This window comes from Thalassophryne amazonica, chromosome 12 (genome assembly GCF_902500255.1).
Source record: "Thalassophryne amazonica chromosome 12, fThaAma1.1, whole genome shotgun sequence".
NCBI classification, from domain to species: Eukaryota; Metazoa; Chordata; class Actinopteri; order Batrachoidiformes; family Batrachoididae; genus Thalassophryne; species Thalassophryne amazonica.
The window spans coordinates 84,872,397-84,892,322 of NC_047114.1; the positions used below are offsets into that span (position 1 = coordinate 84,872,397).

Below are 19,926 nucleotides of genomic sequence, written 5' to 3' on the forward strand. Positions count from 1 at the left end.
CTTAATAAGTGTGACCTTTGTGATGTGATGAGGTAAAGCTAAGAATACATCATCTAACCCCGCTGATGCTTCACCAGGACACAAACTGTGAATAAATGACAGCTTTCTGGCATTCTATTCCAACAAAGACACTTATGGAGAAAGCAACATTGTCATTGTACAAGATCCTGCAGCATTACTGTAATTAAAGCACATGTTGTAGCTGTATTTCATTTTGTTATCAAGACAGGTGATTTCTTACATTTTCTACTCCATCTCCAGCTATGGTTAAGCAAAGACCTTTGGCAGAGGAAAGTTTGAACAATGCACTATAATATTTACAGTACGGTGAACCCCCTCTATTAAGGCCAACTGAACTGCAGACTAAAAGTGGCCACATCAGAAGGGTGGCCTTTGTTCAGGGGGAGACAAAATCTAGCATGTGTACAGTACAGTACTCCATAACATATTGCTACAACCATGAAATATGGGCAAACACATTACAGATTTAGTGACTACAGTCAGAGATAAACCATGTTTTCCACTCAATCTTAGGGCCCGGTCCCACTGGGGAGAGGATTAATTGCGCATGAATTGAGTACACAAAGTACGTTTGTTGTCGTCCGCAACAAAAATGGCCAAAAATGACAAATGTCCCAGTATGAATTACAGATATATTAATAATGTATAGTGAATATATGATGAACAATCATGGTTGTATAACGCATGTAGTGAGGAAAAGGATCAGACGCATTGCGATTATCACGGCAGTATTACGGGTATATTATGATGCATCGCGCACGTGTTGCGCGTGCACGGCATCTGCATTGTGGTCATAAATGAAGCACACTCACTCCTTTCAGCATCACTATTCATACCAACAATACAGCCTCTGGAGCATTTGCTGGACTTGGACAAGTTGATTGGAGTAAAGAAGCAGTGAACAGGGCGAGTGGTGACATCAGCGGATCACATCAGAGCGCAGCTCGTCTGTACCATTATAATAAGAAGGTAAAACTGTTATAAACATAGCAAGAAATACTGTAACAGCTGCAGACAAGAAGGAAAAAACACACAATTGTTTTATCAAGCCCTGACAATGAAAACAAGTCAAATAATTACCTTTTTAGATGGCTCAAAATACTTTCTGCAGCTGCAGCCGAACTGCCCAGCTGCAGCTTCCTCTGATTCAGGAGGTGATTAGAGCCGTTTTCAACAGGCAATTTGCAGAATAAAATGATTAATCCACCACGAAATAATTATTTTATATACGCAACGTCCATAGAACAAAGAACGGCATCCAACTGTGAACACAGCGCATCTGATTTGCATCTGCTGCAAATCAGATGCAAAGCAGACGTAATAAAACGCTTTATTCGTGGCCAATATATATGCACTGCTACAACTTATTTTAGTTCGTGATGTGGACATGATGGGCACGCAAAATATCCGTTTTACACACTGTCCCAGTCCGCTGCCAAGCCGCAAATCCCTGTCAGTTGCGGATATCAGCAGATGACGGCGAATATACAGCGCACAGATTGAGTATGTACTGAGTATGTAAGGCAGATGTCATCCGCAGCCAAAATTTTGTGCAGCTCAAAAATCCTGGTAACGGAAAAACGTCCCCCTACAGATAACTGCGGACATGTGCGGTGTCGGCCGACTCATGCAAGCATGTTTCACGCATATTGCAGTTAAACATGCACGCATATTTAGTTAAACTGCAGGAATGTCTTACAGACATAAGGACATGGATGACCTCTAATTTCCTGCTTTTAAATTCAGATAAAACTGAAGTTATTGTACTTGGCCCCACAAATCTTAGAAACATGGTGTCTAACCAGATCCTTACTCTGGATGGCATTACCCTGACCTCTAGTAATACTGTGAGAAATCTTGGAGTCATTTTTGATCAGGACATGTCCTTCAATGCGCATATTAAGCAAATATGTAGGACTGCTTTTTTGCATTTGTGCAATATCTCTAAAATTAGAAAGGTCTTGTCTCAGAGTGATGCTGAAAAACTAATTCATGCATTTATTTCCTCTAGGCTGGACTATTGTAATTCATTATATCAGGTTGTCCTAAAAGTTCCCTGAAAAGCCTTCAGTTAATTCAAAATGCTGCAGCTAGAGTACTGGTGGGGACTAGAAGAAGAGAGCATATTTCACCCATATTGGCCTCTCTTCATTGGCTTCCTGTTAATTCTAGACTAGAATTTAAAATTCTTCTTCTTACTTATAAGGTTTTGAATAATCAGGTCCCATCTTATCTTAGGGACCTCAAAGTACCATATCACCCCAATAGAGCACTTCGCTCTCAGACTGCAGGCTTACTTGTAGTTCCTAGGGTTTTTAAGAGTAGAATGGGAGGCAGAGCCTTCAGCTTTCAGGCTCCTCTCCTGTGGAACCAGCTTCCAATTCGGATCAGGGAGACAGACACCCTCTCTACTTTTAAGATTAGGCTTAAAACTTTTCTTTTTGCTAAAGCTTATAGTTAGGGCTGGATCAGGCGACCCTGAACCATCCCTTAGTTATGCTGCTATAGACTTAGACTGCTGGGGGGTTCCCATGATGCACTGAGTGTTTCTTTCTCTTTTTGCTTTGTATGCATCACTCTGCATTTAATCATTAGTGACTGATCTCTGCTCTCTTCTATAGCATGTCTTTTTCCTGATTCTCTCCCCTCAGCCCCAACCAGTCCCAGCAGAAGACTGCCCCTCCCTGAGCCTGTTTCTGCAGGAGGTTTCTTCCTGTTAAAAGGGAGTTTTACCTTCCCACTGTCGCCAAGTGCTTGCTCACAGGGGGTCGTTTTGACGTTGGGGTTTTTCTGTAATTATTGTATGGCTTTTGCCTTACAATATAAAGCGCCTTGGGGCAACTGTTTGTTGTGATTTGGCGCTATATAAATAAAACTGATTTGATTTGATTTTGATTTGATATTGCGGATGTTATGCGAATATAAGCCAATTTTGTGTGCAATCCATACGCAAATCCTCTTAAACACCAGTGGGACAGGGCCCTTAGCTCAAAACATCACAGCACAAGAATTGTGTCCTTTAAAGTCACAAAAATTATATACAATCTAAACAAGATCACTCCACAAAACAGTTAAGTCCATAAAATCTTTAACTTGCCTGGCAACATCTGATGCCTTGGAAACTTCATCCATTACCAACACGACATGACACAAGAGTTTCTAACTGCAGTGCATCTTCAGCGTTGGTATGAATGCTGTTTATCTGCATTTTACCAACACTGAAATCGATTTTCAATTTATTTTCATTTATATAGCACCAAATCACAACAAGGCTGCCTCAAGGTGCTTCACACAAGTAAGATTTAACCTTACCAACCCCAGAGCAAGGACACAGGTGGCAGTGGTAATGAAAACCTCCCTCTGAGGAAGAAATCTCAAGCAGACCAGACTCAAAGGAAGGAACCTCTGCTTGGGACATGCTACCGACAGAAATTACAAAACAATTCACAAAACGAATATGCAGGAAATGTTGGCGGTGCACAGGACAGGAGGGTTTCAGGAACAGATACCACATCCATCTCTGGATGGAGCCGCACCTCAAACAGAGAGAAAAAAAAAAAACAATCAGGCATCGGAAAGACAACAAATATAGTATAATTTGTCAGCATTAAGCAACAAGAAGAAAAATACTAAGATGATCGCCGGCCACTAGCCCTAAGCTTCACTAAAAGACCCAGAATTTAGATAAAGTTGAGGCCGCGGCACGGACCGGTTCCTAATAAAATGAATTTAAAAAGCATAGTAATACACTATGCCAGTATGCTAGCCATACGAAAGGGAAAATAAGTCTCAAGTCTGGAACTGAAAGTCTCTACAGAATATGACCAAGAACCATCATTTCAGTCTTATCAGAGTTTAAAAGTAGGACATTGCTAGACATCCAGCTTCTCACTGATGCAAGGCAATCTTCTAAGGGTACTGAAACTGAGTATCATCAGCATAGCAGTGAAATGTCATCACAAAACACCGCAATATGTGAACAAGGGGTGCTATATAAAGGGAGAAAAGCAGGGGGCCTAAGACGACCGACCCTGTGGAACCCCAAATTAGTGGTGTTAGTTAGTAGTGTTACTGTACAAAACACAGTGAGGACGACTGGTCAGGTATGACGTCAACCATGCAAGGGCACTCCCAGTAATCCCCAAATGATTCTCCAGCCTATCGAGTAGAATATGATGATCCACGGTATCAAACACAGCACTAAGATCTAACAGCACCAGAACCATAGTGGTGTCCAAATCCATTGCAAGCAGAAGATCATTCACCACTTTAGTGAGAGCTGTCTCTGTGGAATGATATTTTCTAAAAGCAGACTACAGTGGCTCAAAAATATTATTCTCATTAAGATAGTCCATGAGCTGCTGTGAAAACACTTCTTCCAGAATTTTAGAGCAAAATGATAATTTGATATCAGCCTTTAGTTTTTAAATACACTAGGGTCAAGATTAGATTTCTTAAGTAATGTTTTAATCACTGCAGATTTGAAACATTTAGTAACAAATCCAGAAGTTGATTAACAATTTCCAGCACAGTCGGCCCAAGAGTGGGCCACAGGTCCTTAAACAGTTTTCTTGGTATAGGATTAAATAAACAGGTTGTGCTTTTTGTAGATGTTACGAGTTTCTCAGCAAACCTAGTGAGATACTATCAAATTCTGTTCTGTAAATCTAGGTAATACCTCTAGGTTATACCTCATTAATGGCACCAACATCAACATCAACAGCTAACTTTCAGGAAACCTTCTCCTTTCTCATTCAAACAAATGTCTTTCACTTTTCTTCCAACATTAAAGCTTTTATTTTCCGAGATGCAGGGGTTTTGCCAGTGGGAGCCATTTTTCTTTGTTCTTTTGTTTACTGGAGTAATCTTGTGAGCTCACACTTGCGGGAGAATTTGGACGCGACTTCCTTGGGAAAACCTGGTTGGGAATTTACGTGGAATGGCCGTTACTGAGCCGATTTTTATCCTGTTGAGTGGGCCGCTGGGCGCATTTGAGGGGTGGCTGATCTTGAGAGGTGAAATCAATAGAAAGACCATTGTTGCAGTCGAAATATGGCTGCATATGCGGGATGGCCACTCGCGAGAGTGGCCCACTAATGAGGGGGACCACTGTATGTAGCAGCAAGCAACAGAAGCACAGGTAACACCTTCGCTGTGGCTCAAACTATGCCAACATCTGAGTCAATTGTCATAAAAATGTAAAAGTGGATTTTGAGACTGGATCACGTGTCAGGTGTTTGAACCTGATAGTTGATGATGCAACCAATGTTTTACATTTCAGTTTCTGCCATGAATGGCAATGTAGAACTGTGAAGACAAACAGCCATGAAACTGTCTCCAAACATTCTCTGAGAAGACGATAACATGCAGGAACATAAAAGTTAAAGCTGATCTTTAAGCTTCCGCCCAAGCTGTTGTGATGTCAATATGGAGTTAATCAAGGTTAAGTTATTGAGCAAAAGTGAACAGCAGCCGGATGCTACCCAATGCATACAAATAAGCAAAATACCGATTTGCTTGGTAAAGAAAAATGTGAAATGGACAGCTCTTGCATTAATCTGTCTAACTATAGATAGCTAGATAAACAGATACAGACAAACAGACAGACACACCAAAGGGTCTTGTTTGTTGCATAACTCTTCCCTCGGTTTTGCAATTACAGTCACCATTTTCTCAGTGTAGCTAGTCCTGTTGAAGGTCAAGGCCCATGGGACATTTTGGTGGCGCTGCAGTATATGTGAAGGGAAATATATTGTAAATACTTTGCAGCTTCGACCTCTCGTGTTGGGCAACCCCGATGAAAAACCAGCATAATCTGGCCTTGGAAGTTTTGTGAAATGTGTAATCTGGTGGCACTCGGGGAGGGTGGGCAAGCCATGTTGAAATTCTACTGCCAAACTAATGATTGACACATTAAATACATATTTATATCTCATTTTATTTGTTTAGTTCATAAATGCTGCACACAAGGATGGTAAAAATCCACATGAACTCAGAAGTGAATTCACGTGTAGTCACCTAACTACAAAGTAGCCATCATAAAACCAGTGCCAAAGAGCCGTTGGAAGGTTGGTGAATAGAGTGGAGCCGACTAGCACTCTGGAATAACATTTACAGGAACTACTTTAATGACACTGTGATGTTTCTGTTTGGGGATGTTCCTAGGCTTTGGAAAAGTGTGACCTCTAAAATACAATGAGTGAATTGATAGGTTAACACAATAACATAATTAATGTTGTCATCTTGCAAATCACCAAATTAAAAGGGCACATAACGACAAATGCATTAAAATCTGGGGAATTCTGATGCACCAAATCATTCAAAAAGTAACTTTATTTTGCCTATGTAATATCCCATAGATGTGTCTGCCACTTGCTGAAGGGTAAGCAGATGCTGAATGGATGATGGATTAGGAGCAGGTGGGACAGTCAGTGAGAAAGTCAGACCATTTCCATCAGAAATGTACAAAATCAGATAAGTAAACAGTTTTTTCTGGGTGATTGATGGTGGCTACGTTCTATAACTTAAAATAACCTTCACAGAGCAGATGCTAATTCTTTCTCTCTCCATCTCTCTCAACAAATGTGGTTTAGAAGTTACATGGAGCTTGTAATCAGCTTGCTTGTCAGTTTATTTCATTTCCGAAAACGAGGTGGCCACAGACCAAGTTTTTGGAAATCATTTATCTTAAAAGTATTCCGCGTGGGTTCTGGTACTGATACAAATTTGGCCATTCGTTTTCTCATTTTATCAAAAAAGGTAAAACCTGACAAATATATAAGTGATCAGATAAAACTACCAAACACCACTTTATATTAAATATCTAAATGATAGTAATAACTCCAAATTCAGCAACTATTATCACGGAAAAACAACTGTCATTTTTATTTTAGTCCAGTGTTGATCAGGTAAGAAGCTTTTCAGTGTCACTGAACAAGTACAGTATTGACAGCATGAATAAATTATTTCTTCTTCACACACAGTAGTCAGCATGATGTATCCTATACAGTGAATCCATTATAATTAAATCTGTAGAACACAAGCAACAGTGGGTGAAGTAGCTGTCAGAACCCTGTGATAAGCAACAAGGCTCCAGAAATAACATTCAAACAAAAAGTGTGCTGTACGTATACGTCCTTACCTAATGGCCCAGTCACATGGCACACGACGATTAATGAACGAAGGGAAAAAGTAAAAAACGTCACAATTCGTTGAGAAAAGGTGAACAAAAGAGCTTTTATCACCGAACAGTCTGCGAAGCAAGAGCGCAAAAGGGACGAAAGAGGAACTTAACAAAACCGAAGCTCACGATCTCGACGCTTTAACGAAACGCGCCTGGAGCCACAGCTGGAGCAGTGTGCGTCTGCATCTCTGAGTTCCAGGACTCGGCGCTGGGACAGAGCTCATAGCGCCTGAGTCCTGGAGAAACTGCAAACAGAAGCTGTGGAGATCTGTGTGCACATCAGTGGACCACCTGCTCTGGTTCCTCTTCCAGAACAAAAGAGGGACCATCTCCATCATTATCAGAACCCTCACTGTCTGTCGACACGCTGCACGCTCCGTCTTCCTCCAATTTAAAAAAAACAAAAAAGTGTGCTGTGGTCACTGCTGTATCACTGTATTATGTTCTAAGCCATATATATTGATTTATTACAGAAAACTGTCAAAGGGGAGAATAAATATAAATGTAAAGATGATTGAATATATCAGAGCAGTAAATTAATCAGTGCGTGTGAACGCGCGCATTGACTCACCTGTGCGGTTATTTCGACCAGCTGATCACTGCCTTCAGAACAGCTCTTTATATCATCATTTTGATTCATCCACCCGTTGCCACATGTACAGAAGGACTGGATTATCATTCCTACACTCATTTTGTTATATTTAATACAAAATAATAAGCGCACGCAGCAGCTGCTCCTACTGCTAATGCTGCATTCAAGTACCGTCGGAAATTACACAACTTTTTTGTTGTTTCAAATTCAACAGTTGCTTGTGGCAAAATAATTAATTATATCCACACAAAAGATTAATTCTGGCCTATTTAAGGTGCCTGAGCCCATTGAAGGTGACCCCCCACACAGATAAAAAAAAATCCAAGCAAATAGGCTGTGTGTGCCCTGTAATTTCCAACGGTACGTGAAGCAGCAGCAGCCTCAGCGCTCACAAACCGGCTTCTGCACTGTGCTCCAACGAAGTCAAATTAAACAATAACGTTACAAAAACTACACAAACGATTAAAAAACGTCAAGAACAACAGCAAAACGAAACACAGACGAATTGAGGTTTTCGTTGCCCTTCGTTCAAATTTTTCAACAATTTAAAAATCCTGACAAAGTGCCAGCTGCAGGAACGAAGCTGCGCGAAGGTTAAACGATGCCAATGAAAGTCAATGAAAGTCCAGGTTTCTTGTTTCGTCAGGGCTTCGTCACCCTTCGTTAAGTGCCGTGTGACTGGGCCTTTACGAGTGCAGGCTTAGGTAAAGACAAGGTACTGTGCCAATATTCCTCTTTAAAATAACACATACTGGGGAGAAAAAAAAAGACTTTAAATTGTCATGTTAAAAGATTCAAGGTCAGTTCTGGAAGCATCAACCACACTGCAAACCTGCCTTGGGTCTTGGATGGCAACAACCGAGGCAGACAACCAGTCCATCCACACCTCTTGAAAGTAACCCTTCATCTGTAGTGTCCAGATGAAATGTGAGCAACGCCTTGTCATTCTCCAGCCACTAAAGTCCTCAACTCTCAAGCACCTGCAAACTGGATCGCACCCAGAGAAAAATACCACATGGCAAAAAAATATCATACCAGACATTCCCTCAAAATGCAAATGACACCCCTGATCTTAGTCTCACTAAGTAACCATTCGTTTGACACAAAGTCCTTCCAACGATACCAAAGATCCTCCAAAGAGGCAGCGTACCAAAGACATGTAGTCGCCGCCTTTGGCCACTGATTAATGATCAAGTCTCACAACCATACAGTAACATGGGAAACACCAGGACCCTTCATTTTCCTGCAATGGTATAAGCATCACCAAACATCTCTGTCCACAGACTCCATGAGTACATAAGCTCTTGCCAGGCATCTCTCGATCTCAAAGGCAGACACACTTCTGATGCCTGAGTCGAGGAAGTCATTGAAACCCTGGCTCAAAAAAGGAGTTTCGCTGGTCCTCAACTATATCTATCATAATCCAAAATTTCAGAGTTCAATATACAGTCAATCTTACAGAATCACTGCAGGTCCACTCATCACTCGTTGTCTGACTTCATTATAACCTCACACGCTCGGCCAATCACAAGGAACAGTTACGCTTAGGAACTCAGTTCAAAGACAAATATTTGCTGTGGCGGTCTATTTGAATTGGTTTACTCCAAGTACAAATGTTGAAGTACACAGCATTCATAACACCTGTATACAGTCATACAAGTAAACACAAAAACATTAAAATAATAAATTAACAGGAATGGCTGCAGTCTTGAAAACCTCAGCTATAACTGAGCCCTATAACTGCAGCAAACACAGCATTTATTATAGGACTACTGTATTATACTGCACACCACTGACAGGGTCTATATTAATGTGGTAATAAAAAATAAAATCTTGGGGAAAATAACTTTTCTGAGAGCGCTGTCCTGGGGAGAGGTTTTGAAATTGTGTCACCAGATGGCAAATACTTGTGGGTGGATAAGCCACCATGGCAGCAAAATACGTTCACTGCTGAATTAAACCAACCCTGTGTCCCTTAAGTGACAATGCAAATTAGTCTATGTGTCAAATAGCCTGGACTAAATTGGCAATTTAAATCAAGTAGCTAAACAGTTACTCAATAAAACAAGTATGGGAATGAGCGTTGTCTCTGGGGCAAAGGAAGACTCAAATTTTTTGACTAACAAGCTGGTCGGCTACAGCAAATCTTAATTAAAAATAATTAGGCTGCCATGTTAGACCGATGCTAAACTATTAGCTCACACGTATGGCATACCGTCCGTATGGATTCACATTAATGTGTGCTTACAATCTGGATTCATAGAAGAAAAAAAAAAATTATGTCGCAGTCTTCTTTTGCAATAATGCTGGCAGACAAAAAAAAAATACAGCACCACTTTTCAGATCAAATAACAAGTCTGTTTGCATTTGCAAGTGCAAATAGGCAATAAAGTCAAATCAATACACAACATTGGCTCGATCCGAGAGAAGATTTGTACAAACCGAAACTCCAATCCTTGAATGGCAGCAACGTTTCCTGCTCAATCCTTTTACTTGTGATCTATGTGGACTGGAGCAAGGGCCATAACTTCTAAAATTAAAGTCTAAATGGCACTGGCTTTCCACAGGCACAGCAGCGCAGTTAAGATGAAAATAATCAGAGCAGACACGAAATTACAAAAACATGCTGTGACCTTTCACGTCTGAGGAGAAAGGCTGTGTATACGTTTACCAAAATGTGAGGGAACAGTCAAAGAAAAAAAAAAAAATCCCCATCACAAAAATTGGAGTGTGACTAATGGGGAGTGAAAGAGCTGCTCTGTAACCTGAACTCCAAAATAATCTCACCCAACTCCATGTGGCCACTTCGGAGGAGCAGTGGTGAGTTTGACAAGGGGACTGGAGGACCACCTGCACTTCCAGCAGAGCCAGCTCTGTACTGGCGCTACCATTTGTTACGCTTTACAGTCCCATTACCTCAGAGCTGCGCTGGCTGGGAAATCCATCTCCTGGTGTCAGGTTTGTCAAACGTCTATGTAAACTGCAAACAAGGATCTCAGTCCTTAGAGAAGCCTACAGGAACACAGAAAAACATATTCACAGATCTGCTACTAGGAAAGGGGCTGGGGGGGGGGCTGGGGTGACAACACTCTGTCCTTGTATTTATGTGTCAACCTGATTAATTAAAAATGAGAATTTGTGGAGAGCAAAAGATACAAGCCTCTGCATTAAAAACATAAAAAGCATTATATGCATGCAAACAACACTTGGTGGGATTAGCGTCTGCTTTAAATTTAATCAGTAGTTGACAGAGTAAATGATGCTAAAGCTCCCTTTGAGACATGCAATTTATGCTTTCACTTTGCCCCCAGTTTGACTCCACTGTGTCATAGTTGAAAAGGCCAAGAATAACTTTTCTGTAAATGTTGCACCAGTAATTTTATTATGTCGGACACAGTAGCATTCCCATCAAACATCACTCACAGTGGAAACCTGCATAAATGCAATCAAAACTTGAAATTGCGTAGTCTAACTGTGACTGCTGGGTAAGCTGTATGAAACATATTAATTGGTTATGTAAACTGTGGCTGTGCCTGAATTTAGGGGCTGCACCCTTCAAAGGCTGTTACCCTCGAAGATCTAACGTTCACAGGCAGCAGAGGTCAAACACACCACTCTGAAATGAGACAGTCTAGCCCACTGAGTATTTTGCAATTGCATCATTAGATTTTCAAACCCCCACCCCGTCATCTGGCAACCTTGACAGCTGCACACAACAAGCTAGCGTAGTGTGCATAACCTGTAATTTAGCAATCACTTATCAGTACTTACTATTTATACTTGCCTTATAAACATTGCTTATTTACAATTTTACATACAAAGTTCGAAAGTATGTTTTTATTTTTATTATTTTAACAGTTACACCATATTATATATATATATATATATACACACATACACACACACACACACAGTAGTGTTCAGAATAATAGTAGTGCTATGTCACTAAAAAGATTAATCCAGGTTTTGAGTATATTTCTTATTGTTACATGGGAAACAAGGTACCAGTAGATTCAGTAGATTCTCAGAAATCCAAAAAGACCAAGCATTCATGATATGCACACTCTAAGAAATTGGGCTATTAGTAAAAAAAAAAGTAGAAAAGGGGGTGTTCACAATAATAGTAGCATCTGCTGTTGACGCTGCAAACTCAAAACTATTATGTTCAAACTGCTTTTTTAGCAATCCTGTGAATCACTAAACTAGTACTTAGTTGTATAACCACAGTTTTTCATGATTTTTTTCACATCTGCGAGGCATTAATTTTGTTGGTTTGGAACAAAGATTTTGCTCTTTTACTAGTGTGCTTGGGGTCATTGTCTTGTTGAAACACCCATTTCAAGGGCATGTCCTCTTCAGCATGAGGCAACATGACCTCTTCAAGTATTTTGACATATCCAAACTGATCCATGATACTTGGTATGCGATATACGAGGTCTGTGAGAAAAGAATCCGACCTTTTTATTTTATGCAAAAAATATATGGATTTGATTCATATGTTTTTACGTCAGCCAAGCTTGAACCTTCGTGCGCATGCGTGAGTTTTTCCACGCGTGTCGGTTGCGTCATTCGCCTGTGGGCAGGCTTTGAGTGAGCACTGGTCCACCCCTCTCGTCGTTGTTTCATTGCGAGGAAATGGCGGAATGATTTGGGCTTTTTTTCCATCAGACTTTTTTCAGAAACTGTTAGAGACAGGCAGCTGGAAACCATTCGAAAAATTTATCTGGCTTTCGGTGAAAATTTTACGGGCTTCACAGAGAATAAGGAGTGTTACTACAGCTTTAAGGACAGCCCACAATGGCGCACGGCGCACCGCGCTCCGAGCCGCCATCGAGAGGCAGAAACCACCACATCATTTCTAAACGGATCGCTGTGTGGAGCCGGGACCGTCGTGTGCAATTTCTCTGGTTATCACAAGAGCTGGACATCAGCCATTTTCCGGCAGATTTCACTTTTAACAAGAGATTTTGTTATGGAAAGCCGCGCGGAGGCTTCACGCATCACGACCGATTCGCTGATGAAGCGAGACAAAGGAACACCTCCGTTTCGGAGTGTTAGAGGACAAGTTGGGACAAGCCCAGCTCTCCACAATTTCTCTTATACTCACTCGACTGGTAAGCACTGAAAGCCGAGATAGGCATGTCCCAACTTGTCCTTTAACACTCCGAAACGGAGGTGTTCCTTTGTCTCGCTTCATCAGCGAATCGGTCATGATGCGCGGCTTACCATGACAAAATCTCTTGTTAAAAGTGAAATCTGCCAGAAAATGGCTGATGTCCAGCTCTTGTGATAACCAGAGAAATTGCACACGACGGTCCCGGCTCCACACAGCGATCCGTTTAGAAATGATGTGGTGGTTTCTGCCTCTCGATGGCGGCTCGGAGCGCGGTACGCCGTGCGCCATTGTGGGCTGTCCTTAAAGCTGTAGTAACACTCATTCTCTGTGAAGCCCGTAAAATTTTCACCGAAAGCCAGATAAATTTTTCGAATGGTTTCCAGCTGCCTGTCTCTAACAGTTTCTGAAAAAAGTCTGATGGAAAAAAAGCCCAAATCATTCCGCCATTTCCTCGCAATGAAACAACGACGAGAGGGGTGGACCAGTGCTCACTCAAAGACTGCCAACAGGCGAATGATGCAACCAACAGGCGTGGAAAAACTCACGCATGCGCACGAAGGTTCAAGCTTGGCTGACGTAAAAACATATGAATCAAATCCATATATTTTTTGCATAAAATAAAAAGGTCGGATTCTTTTCTCACAGACCTCGTATAGGCCCAACACCATAGTAGGAGAAACATGCCCATATCATGATGCTTGCACCACCATGCTTCACTGTCTTCACTGTGAACTGTGGCTTGAATTCAGAGTTTGGGGGTCATCTCACAAACTGTCTGCGGCCCTTGGACCCCAAAAGAACAATTTTACTCTCATTAGTCCACAAAATATTCCTCCATTTCTCTTTAGGCCAGTTGATGTGTTCTTTGGCAAATTGTAACCTCTTCTGCACATGTCTTTTATTCAACAGAGGGACTTTGTGGGGGATTCTTGCAAATAAATTAGCTTCACACAGGCATCTTCTAACTGTCATAGCACTTACAGGTAACTCCAGACTGTCTTTGATCATCCTGGAGCTGATCAATGGGTGAGCCTTTGCCATTCTGGTTATTCTTATATCTATTTTGATGGTTGTTTTCTGTTTTCTTCCATGCATCTCTGTTTTTTTTGTCCATTTTGAAGCATTGGAGATCATTGTAGATGTACAGCCTATAATTTTTTGCACATGTGTAAGTTTTCCCCTCTCCAATCAACTTTTTAATCAAAGTACACTGTTCTTCTGAACAATGTCTTGAACGTCCCATTTTCCTCAGGCTTTCAAAGAGAAAAGCATGTTCAACAGGTGCTGGCTTCATCCTTAAATAGGGGACACCTGATTCACACCTGTTTGTTCCAAAAAATTGACGAACTCACTGACTGAATGCCACACTACTATTATTGTGAACACCCCCCCCTTTTTCTACTTTTTTTTTTTTTACTAATAGCCCAATTTCATAGCCTTAAGAGTGTGCATATCATGAATGCTTGGTCTTGTTGGATTTGTGAGAATCTACTGAATCTACTGGTACCTTGTTTCCCATGTAACAATAAGAAATATACTCAAAACCTAGATTAATCTTTTTAATCACATAGCACTACTATTATTCTGAACACTACTATATATATATATTAATATTACACTCATGGGACTGTATGAGCCTGCATTCTTGGGCCGCATTCCAAGGAGACTGAAAGATGAGGCAGCCTAGTCACGTCACTATGGTGTGTGGCCGGCGTGCCCAACCAGTCGATCGCAATCGACTGGTCGAATGCGTGCTGAGTTCCAGTTGATCACATGGAAAAATAAAAAAATCTGGACTCACTGAGAGGTTTAAGTGCTGCTAGAACGGACTGATGCAGAACATGGCAGCAATGCACCATTAAGGACACCGGCTCCCGTTATATGTCAAAGAAGAAGAAGAAGAACACCACTACAGAAGAATAATAATAAGAAGAGCAACTTTGTCACTTAATTTAGTAACTAGACCCCTCCAGAGAATTTTTTTTTTTTTCAACAAAGCGACTAGCAAGAAATCTAGCGACTTCTCCTGGTGTTGTTACAGACTTTTGGAGACTCTAATGTGAAGGCATATATTTCTCTTCAAAGAGCAGTGAGGGTTGCCATCCCAAAGCTCACAGGAGACCGACCGCCTCCTCCACTCGCACGGAAAAGGAGCCAGACAGCCAGCAGTGAGGTAAAACAAACAAACAAAAGGAAAAAAAAAAAAAAACAAGCAACTCCGCCACAGTGTCTCTTTGGGTCACTTCTGTTGGTTCAAAGTCCTGGAATCAACAGAAGAAAGTTCATTTGTATTTCTAAACATATGTAGGGTGTTTTACTCACCTTTTGTCCCTCCCACAATGTTATTCCCCTCTCCGACAGCGTCAGATTCTTATTGTCATTGTAACCAGTACAACAAAAGTTAAGGTGCAAGCCTTTCAGTGCAAATATAAACCTGAGTAAACCACGTGCCGACTGTCTGGAGAGGAAAAGAAAAATAACCATAAAATTTAACCAAATGAAAGAGGTATGTCAAGGGCACAAATTAAGGGGAAAAAAACAAACAATTAAGCAAATAAGGCGATGGCATCATTTGTTGTTATGGGTCATTCCTAGGCCTACTTGTGCTTATTCTTTGCTCCATGCACATTTACTTCAATAAGGTATAATTATTATTATTATTAAAACTTTGTTTGTGCCAAAAAATTGTGTTATTATGTTGGTACACAATATATTGTGGCGATGCTATGGCTTTTAATATGGCTTGGTAGCTCTCAATACACTTTCAACTTTAGAAGTAGACCTTGGTTCAAAAAAGGTTGGGCACCCCTGGTGTATGGGGTCCATGAATGCAGCCTTAGAAAAATGCAGCTGCTAAATTGAGATACAACCTATGTAATGTTCTTTAGGCCACCAAGCCATATTGAGTTTGGAGTGAAACGTGAGCTGAGCAGAACATTACTGTTGGGCAGATGTGAAATTTTCAGTCAAAGTCTATGCAATGCACATGCATATATCCATGCCTTGGTTACAACAGCTTTTCCAAACTGAGCTTACAAGAACTCCATCAACCACAGTAAGTTTTCCACGGCGTTCTTGTGGGATAATGAATGGGTTGGGCCTTAAACTCAGAAAACATGCAATTTATTTGAACAATGTCTGTTACAAAAATGTTTTTTTGTTGTTGTTTTTGTTTGTTTTTTGATAGCTGCAGCTATGGAGTTTCATGTTCTGTAGTTGGACCTGGGGTTCCTGTGTGATTTGATGCCTTCAGACAGTTATCCCCTTCTGTTGGTGTAGTTTTAGGTACAGCATGCATGCTGCTGTTCTTGGTGGCATATTTGAATTTTTAAAATGGAACTGTGTTCCAGTCTTGCCACAGCCGTGCTGCTCTGAGCACACCTGATCCTGTCAGATCTCAGAAGTCAAGCAGAGTAGCACTTGGTAGGGAGACTGCTTCTGAATACTAGAGCGTGTTTCTCCATGGAGAGCTGCTGTTGTATAAGGAAGGGCATCTAGCATAAAGCCAACGTTAATTTTCCTCACCTGGTTTCTAATTTAGATTTAGTCTTTTGTCAAATGTCCTATTTAGTTTTAGACATATTTAGTCATTCACATACCATTTTTATTATTTAGTCATGTTTTAGTCATCTAAAAGTTGAATTTTAGTGTAGTTATAATAAAAGAGAATTGAATGTATTTTCATCTCATTGCAGTTGAGACAGCTTAGTCTTTTTTGATAAAAACATTTAATACATATATGAGTGTGTGTGTGTGTGTGTGTGTGTGTGTGTGTGTGTGTGTGTGTGTGTGTGTGTGTGTGTGTGTGTGTGTGTGTGTGTGTGTGTGTGTGTATATATACAGTGCTATGTCAAAGTTTGGGCACCCCTGATAATTTCCATGATTTTCCTTTATAAATCGTTGGTTGTCTGGATCAGCAGTTTCAGTTAAATATATTATATAGCAGACAAACACAGTGATATTTGAGAAGTGAAATGAAGTTTATAGGATTTACAGAATGTATGCAATAATACTTTAAACAAAATTAGACAGGTGCAAATTTGGGCACCCCAACAGAAAAAAAAAATATCAGTATTTAGTAGATCCTCCTTTGCAGAAATAACAGCCTCTAAATGCTCCCTATAGCTTCCAGTGAGAGTCTGGATTATGGTTGAAGGTATTTTGGACCATTCTTCTTTACAAAACATCTCAGGTTTGTTGGTTTCTGAGCATGGACAGCTGCTTAAAATCACACCACAGATTTTCAATAATATTCAGGTCTGGGGACTGAGATGGCCATTCCAGAACATTGTACTTGTTCCTCTGCATGAATGCCTTAGCAGATTTTGAGCAGTGTTTAGGGTCACTGTTTTGCGCAACTTCAACTTTGTCACTGATTCTTGAACATTGTTCTCAAGAATCTGCTGATATTGACTGAAATCCATGTGACCCTCAACTTTAACAAGATTCCCAGTACCTGCACTGGCCACACAGCCCCACAGCATGAAGGAACCATCTCCAAATTTTACTGTAGGTAGCAAGTGTTTTTCTTGGAATGCTGTGTTCTTTTTCAGCCATGCATACCACCCCTTGTTATGTCCAAATAACTCAATTTTAGTTTCATCAGTCCACAGCGCCTTATTCCAAAATGAAGCGGCTTGTCCAAATGTGCTTTAGCATACCTCAAGTGACTCTGTTTGTGGCGTGTACGCAGAAAAGGCTTCCTCTGCATTACAGCATCATACAGCATCTCTTTGTGCAAAGTGCGCTGTATAGTTGAACAATGCAGAGAGACACGATCTGCAGCAAGATCATGTTGTAGGTCTTTGGAGCAGGTCCGTGGGATGACTGTTCTCACCTTCCTTCGCTTCAGCTTATCTGACATTTTTCTTGGCCTCCCACTTTGGGCCTTAACTAGTACTATGCCTGTGGTCTTCCATTTCTTCACTATGTTCCTCACAGTGGAAACTGACAGCTGAAATCTCTGAGATCTCTGAAATCTCTGAGGGTTCCTGTATATTGGGCATATCTCCAACCTTAGCCTGCAGCTAGGAAGAGTGTCCACTCTCTGGAAGACTTCATGCATCGTTCCAGTTCCTAAGAAGAACTGGCCCAGCGAGCTGAATGACCGCTGACCAGTGGCACTCACTTCACACCTGATAATGTTGGAGCGGCTCTTCCTTGACTTCCTAAAACCCCAGGTGCAACACGCCCAGGACTGTCTGCAGTTTGCATATCAGACAGGTGTTGGTGTGGAGGATGTCATCCTCTACATGCTACACCGAGTCCACTCGCACTCGGATAAGGGAAACGGCACAGTGAGGATTCTCTTCCTGGACTTCATGAGTGCCTTCAAAACCATCCAGCCCCTTGTGCTCCAGGACAAACTGAACAGGATGCGAGTCGACCCCTGCCTGGTCACCTGGATCTCCAGTTACCTCACTGACAGGCCACAGTATGTCAGGCTGAGGAACAACACCTCTGACACTGTGATCAGAAGTTTGCAGATGACACAGCCTTTGTTAGATGCATCAGGGATGACAGAGAGGAGGAGTACAGGAGCTTAGTGAAGGACATTCCTTCTTGGTGCCACACAAACCATCTACAGCTCAACATCTCAAAGACAAAGGAGCTGGTCATTGACTTTGGGAAGTCCAGAACAAGGCCGCGACCAGTCCAGACTCCAACCAGTTCTGATTGAGAGAGTTTAGGTGGAGGCTGGAATTCCAACAAGTACCTCAGGCTGTGGCCAGACAGCAAACTGGACTGGACAACCCACACCAACCACCTGTACAGGAAGGGACAGAGCAAGTTGTACTTCCTGAGGAGGCAACGGCCATTTAACATCTGCAGGAAACTCCCGTGGATGTTATACCAGTCCGTAGTAGCCAGCATCCTCTTTTATACTGTGGTGTGCTGGGGCGGCAGCACATCCAAGAAGGACACATCCAGGCTGGACAAACTCATCAGGTGGGCTGGCTCCGTGGTTAACATGAAGCTCGATTCTCTGGTGATGGTGGCAGAGAACAGTGGACATTATGGCCGATGCCAGTCACCCTCAGCACACCATCATCAGCAACCAGAGGAGCATCTTCAGCCACAGACTGCTCCTTCCCAAATGCAGGACCAACAGACTGAAAAACTCCTTTGTCCTTCAGGTCATCAGACTGTACAACTCCTGCCTCGGGGGGGAGGAGGAGTAACAGGAAGACAGAGGACGGGAAGGAGAGGAACAGTAGCAGCCAGTAAACCCGCATTGATCAGTATGTCTGGTATTTATAATGTGTATTTATATTTGCAAACTGTTTTCTTTTTTACTTTCACTTTTGATACTATGTGTGCTTCTTACCCTGTGTGCTGCCATACAATGCTGCTGGAACCTCAATGTCTCCCCAAGGGATCAATAAAGTTCCATCTAATCTAATCTAATCTATTTGCATTTGTTTGCTAGGAGCATCCATACTTTTCCATTCCATGCTAGGAGCATCCATACTTTTCCATTCCAATCAATGAGCTCAGCCTTTTGTGTTTGTTTGCTTGTTTGTTTTGTGGCTGATATGGCTGTCACTGAACAGCAGCTCCCTGAGTGCTGAATGCTTTGTTTTCTTTTTGGAGTCATCAATGAGTGACATAAAAGCACTTAGCGTCAAAAGGGGAACATTTTCATCTGCTGCCTGCTGCAGCAACACAGAAAATGGATGTTTCTTTACCTCTGACAAGGATAAAACACGGCCGTTTTGCACAACACTAGTCACTGTTATTGGGGATTAAGCAACTAATTGTGGCACCTGTATTGGTAAAACTGTTACAAAATGTAAAATTTTGAGTTGGTATCAAATCTTAAACACCTACTGTCGTAAGTTTCTTTGAAATCTTGAGTTCTGGCAATTTTTTACTGTTACAATACAGAAGGGAGAGACTGATTTATCGTAGTAGGAGACAGGAGGGTTGACAGAATTTTTATGAGATCATCAAAGTAAATTCCTTGAATTGACCCAACCCCAGAAAAAAAAAGAAAAGCAATATGCTCTACAC

General features: G+C 41.5%; 1 protein-coding gene across 1 annotated transcript in view; it reads right to left on the bottom strand.

Moving 5' to 3' along the window:
- Nucleotides 1-19,926, bottom strand: part of LOC117521706 (receptor-type tyrosine-protein phosphatase F-like) — a 535,666-nt gene that overhangs the window by 394,438 nt on the left and 121,302 nt on the right. The window contains exon 2 of the mRNA XM_034183049.1: nt 10,713-10,808. The gene's annotated coding sequence lies outside the window, so the exon portion shown is untranslated. The remainder of the gene's footprint in view (nt 1-10,712; nt 10,809-19,926) is intronic.